Genomic DNA, 6,008 nt, shown 5'->3' with positions numbered 1-6,008 from the left:
GTTGTGTCATAAACACATCCTCAGTCAGCTTTCCATTAAGGAAGGCGGTTTTAACATCCATTTGCCATATCTCATAGTCATGAAATGCTGCTATGGCAATCAATATCCTAATAGATTTCAACATAGCTACTGGTGAGAAGGTTTCTTTGTAGTCTACACCATGAGTTTGCGTATAACCCTTTGCCACCAGTCTGGCCTTATATGTGTSTACTTTTCCATCCATGTCGGTCTTCTTCTTGAAGACCCATTTACACCCAACTGTCTTCACATCAGGTGTTTGGTCAACCAAGTCCCAAACTTGATTATCATACATGGATTGTATCTCGCTTTCCATAGCCTCCTTCCATTTAGCAGACTCTAGGCCTGCCATGGCTTCCTGATAACTGGTAGGTTCTCCAAGATCTGCCAATGATTCATCACCATCAGAAATGAATAAACCATATCTTTCTGGTGCATGACGGACTCTATCAGACCTGCGAACAGGTTAAGGTTGAATGTCAGATTCTCTATTAACTTCAGGTTCTTCAACCTGTTGACTAGAGTTGGTACCAACTTCGGATTCCATGTTGGTTGATTCTTTAATTTCTTCAAGATCAATTCGGCTCCCAYTRATTTCTTTGGACATCAGCTCCCTTTCTAGGAAGACTGCCCTTCGAGCAACAAAGATCTTGTTCTCARAAGGTTTGTAAAACAAATATCCAAAAGATCCAGTAGGATATCCAACAAAGTAACACCTTTCTGATCTGGGTTCCAATTTGTCTTGAGTCTCACGACGAACGTAWGCCTCGTAACCCCAGATTCTTAAATATGCTAGTGAGGGAACACGTCCACTCCATATTTCAGATGGTGTCTTGGGAACCTTCTTGGTTGGTAAGAGGTTGAGGACTTTAGCAGCAGTCTCCAAGGCATATCCCTAGAAACTTACTGGAAGCGCTGTGCGACTCATCATGCATCAAACCATATCTAACAATGTTCGGTTTCTCCGCTCAGCTACACCATTATGCTGTGGTGTTCTTGGAGGAGTTAACTGTGAGATGATCCCACAATTTCTAAGATGATCGCTGAATTCAAGACTAAGATACTCACCACCCCTATCGGATATGAGAATCTTGATCTTCTTATTTAGTTGATTCTCTACTTCGTTCTGAAATGTCTTGAACATCTCCAAGGTTTCAGACTTATGTTTAATAAGATAAACATATCCATATCTACTGAAATCATCAGTAAATGTAACAATGTATTTTTCATCGTGTCTAGTAGCTAATCTGAACGATCCACACACATCAATGTGTACAAGATCCAACAAATCTTTGCCCCGCTCACAGTTTCCTGTGAATGGTGCTTTTGTCATCTTCCCTATTAAACAAGATTCACATTCATCATATGATGTGTGATCAAATGATTCCAAAATCCCATCACTTGGAGTTTGGCGATGCGTTTCTTGTTAATGTGGCCAAGTCGACGATGCCATCGATACGTTTTGTCCAAATTTTCTTTGGATGAAATCGAATCAACATTCAAGATTGAACTATAATTGTGTCTCAAGCTTATGGTGGTTTCATATATTCCATTACAAGGACTAGCCTTGAAATAGAATACCTCATTCTTCAATACAAGAATAGAGCCATTATCAAATTTAAAATTGAAACAATCATTATATAAAGCCCAAAAAGAAATAATGTTTTTCGCCATCTCGGCGGAGTAGCATACAATTTTCAAAAACACAATGAGACCGAAATCAAAAGTGAGCTCATAACTCCCAATCCATTCAACAGCAGCTATCTGCTTGTTTCCCATGATTAGGTCGAGCTCTTCGCGTCTCAACCGCCTACTTCATTTTAGTCACTGCAGATTAGTACAAACATGAGTACCACATCCGGTGTCTAACACCCAAGAGTTTGAAGTAGAGGTATTGTGGAGTTCAATCATAAACATACCTGAAGGACCAACACCCTTGGCCTTTAGCTCTTTCAGCTCCTTCTGGTATTTTGGACAGTTGCGCCTCCAGTGTCCTTTCTCCCTACAGTGGAAGCATGTGGCATCCTCAGGAGTTTTTGCTTGAGGAGTCACAAAATTAGCCTTACCCTTTGGCTTGGGTTTGGAGTTGGATGAACCAACCTTCCCTTTACCCTTGCCTTTAGGGGTCTTAGGCTTCTTCTTCTTGACTCCTCCCTTTATAGTAAGCACCGGGGTAGCAGTCTTGGCTTTGGGCATGTTAGCTTCAGCAGTTTTCAGCATGCCATGAAGCTCCATGATGGTTTTCTCCATATTGTTCATGTGATAATTGAGCACAAAAGACTCAAATGAACTAGACAATGAGTTTAGGATAATATCCGTGGCAAACTCCTGACTCACGGGGAAACCAAGATGCGCAAGCCTGTCAATATGTGCTTTCATGTTCAAAACATGAACAATAACACTGCTTCCCGGTGCCATTCTGCAATCCACCAGAGCTCTATGAGTGTTGAACCATTCTTCCCTTGCTTGCTGCTGGAACATGTCCTGCAGCTGTTTGATCATGTCATACGCCCCATGGTGATCCATATTCTTTTGGAGTTCTGGCACCATAGTGGCTAGCATGAGGCAAGCAACCATGTTCGACTCATTAAGGCGTTTCTCATAATCTTGGACAGTCGCCCTATTAGATCCTGGCGGTGGTGCAGGAGGAAGTGGTTCCTTAATGGCCCTTTCCATGTTGCCCATTCTGAGGACTATCCCCAGTTGTCTGGACCAGTCCATGAAGTTCAAGCCCGTGAGCTTTTCCTTTTCAAGGAGACCTTTTAAGCAGAAGTTTGATAAAACAGAATTCGCGTTGTTGTTTGCCATCTATCATTGTAGAAAAAAAGGTTTTAGAGATTTGAAACAAAATTAATTTTAACAAGGTTAAGATCATATTTCACTTTTAGATACGATGGGTATGCCGCGGATCGTAGACTAAAAGCTTTTTAGGTAGGTAACTATTTTACCAATTTCAACATTTGAAACTCTTAATACCTTGCAGGATTCGGTGACATCTATTGTATCATTTGGCATGTTTAATCTTTTCAACGCTAATCCTTTACCGTGACGGGTATGCCGCGGATCACGGGTCCGGATTGTAAATCCACCATACTAAAAGCATGTGATATCCGGCCCAAGACTCTCGGGTATCGCGAACATCAATCACTATTCCTAGCGTCCCTCCGATGTGTTGGCTATAGCACTACCCACACCGGAAGACGGTTAGTTCAAGTGTGTGATCTAGTCATGGATAGCGTTTGATTTACCTTTTTATTAAAAGATGGGTTTTTGTTTTTATAAGTTGAATCATTTAACTAAAACTTTGTGGTTCTTTAATCATTTTTCTAGCAGCGGGGCCTAGACAAGATATATACAAATAATAAAGCAACCACAACATACAAATAACGGTAACAATGCCTCAAGTCCTATGCATTTTTCCGGTGAGCCAACACACAGAAAAAACATGGTCAATCTAAGGGACATAACCAAGCGTCATGAATTGGCTCCCACTAAACACGCCATCACCAAGTGATACCTGGATGGTTCGCCGTTTGGACGTCAATCTCCTTGACTCCATGTCTTGATCTTCCATTACAAAAAAAAAAAAATGGAAAAACTATTCTATTACTATGCTATTTTACAAATACATAATGAATTGAAACGACTCGTAGGTCTCAAATACATTACAACGGATGAATGAAACGACATGCAAGTCGTGCAAATTATTACATCTTTTAAATGAATCAAATAATAACAACCAAACATCACACATAGGTCTAGAGAGGCAAATGTTACCGGATCCACACACATACAAAGAATAGAATGGAGTGCCAAATCCATGCAAGGGAATATTTTGATAAAGATTGATTAAACATACAATTTTGGCACTAAAATCAATCTTAGTTTATATGTTACAATGTATCAATAATAAAATCGACTACATAAACATATAACACACTTTTATGTTTTTGCATGTATAGTTTTCATGCCAAAAACCATCCAAGCAACAACATGCAAGTGTTTCAAAATATTTGGGAAAACACAAAAAACATATTTCAATCAAAAAGAAATAATAAGATTTTTCTTCTATAGTACAACAACTAAGTTTTATTTCATTAAGAAAAGAAAACACTAGTTTTGTAAAAATGGTTTTCACTAGACTTTAATTTCCTTTTATATCCATCTTTTTTACACAAAACAAAGAGCCAATTTTTTTTCAAGTTCTTGGTCTATTTACTACATAGAAATAGCCCCAAAACTTCTTAAAAAACAGCCAAAAACAGCCCCTAAAAGGCAGCACAAAAGAGCTAACATTTTACAATCAAAACCGAGTTTTAAACTTGATTTTTTTAGGCTTAAATTACAGCTCAAAGGCTGCTGTCCTGGCAGCTTCGAAACAGCCTTATAGGCTGTCCAAAACAGCCCCAAAACATGTTAAAATAAGGTCTAAAACAACCCAAAAGATCTCCCTTTTATTGGATTAAAATAGAGCTCAAAATGGGTGTTTTTCGGACTTCAAAACAAAGTTTAAGAAGGTTAAAAGATGAACCTTTTAAATCAAGATTTTTAAACCTTTAAAAGATTAAAACTTTGAGGTTTTGAAATCTAAACTAAAGAGGGAAAGGAAACTTAAAATTAGAAGTCAAAAACTAGAAATGGTTCTACATGCAACATGCACACCCTTTCCCGAAAGTGTGCACAAATACATGATCTAAACCAATTTCTTAGAAGAAAAGATGAAGATGTGCAAAATCTTTGTACAAGTGGCTCTGATACCATTTGTTGGAGGATGGTTATAACAAAAAAAAATCATACATGCAACGGAAGCAAAAAACATAATAACCATCCAACAAGAAAAAGGATCCAATGTGCAAGAGATTAAGCAACATAACAACAGATAGAGAAAGAATTTTGACCTTCACTTGCAAGGAGAACCCAAAAGGAGAGTTCCTCTATGTGTTCACACCCAAAGCTCCACGTATAGGTGCAAGAGAGTCCCCTATCTTCTTCAAGTTTGGCTCAAGAACACCAAGAACATACACTAGTGTGTGTGTAGAGAGAAAAAAGAACTTTTCTTGTGTGTATGTGTATGGTTCTACCAAACCCATAAAGAAGAGAAGAAAAAAAAGAGCCACTCAAGTGGCACAAGTCCCCATGCCATGCATACTTGAGTGCTTTCTCAAAGTTTCAAATCAACCCCTCTAACTTTGGTAAATTGCAAGCTAAACCCTTCAATTTACAAAGTATTTTAACGATGACTTATATCTTTTATAAGTTTCTAATTTAAACCATCAGACATGATGTTTAACAAACTTAGTCCCTTACGTTTTATTCTTGCACCTTATTTGGACTTTGCGTGAGACCCAATAGGAGCATGCAATGTGAATTATGTTGTGACAATGGGCATATCTCCAACAGTCACTTCCCATTGAGATTTTTCAATCTCTTAATGCGTGCGACTCAGCCAAGGATCTATGGGATCAACTGGCTAACCAGTTGAAATGAGGCATATAGTTGAAGAAAAACCATCGTGCTCAATGCCTCAATGAGTACAACATCTTCTAGGCACTTCCCGATGAGTCTTTAGAACAGACTTATCACAGGTTTAATACTCTGATYAACAAATGTTGCAAATGTGACGTGATCAGAACTTAAGAGGAGAACAACATGCTCTTCTTGAAAAGATTGAATGCAAAATGGGGAAACCTGATGATGTCTCTCCAAGCGAATCAAGATCTGGAGCAATGGACGTTGCACGACATTTATGGGACTCTACAGGCTCAAGAACAAGAGGTGCAGAAAGCCAAGGTCGCTCTGGGTGGACCTCTGGCTCTTGTCTCTGATTCAAAAGAGACAGGATCAAGCGATCCACACAGAGAGCGAAGATCCAAAGAGGATAGAAGGAAGGGAAAAAAGGCTCTCATCATGGAGAGTGATGAAGAAGACAGAGCGTCTAGCTCTGAAGACGATGACATAAGTGCCTTTGCACAATCCTTGGCCCTGATCAC

This window comes from Cynara cardunculus (genome assembly GCF_001531365.2).
Source record: "Cynara cardunculus var. scolymus isolate 2C chromosome LG 6, CcrdV1, whole genome shotgun sequence".
Lineage (NCBI taxonomy): Eukaryota > Viridiplantae > Streptophyta > Magnoliopsida > Asterales > Asteraceae > Cynara > Cynara cardunculus.
This window is presented reverse-complemented; position numbering follows the sequence as displayed.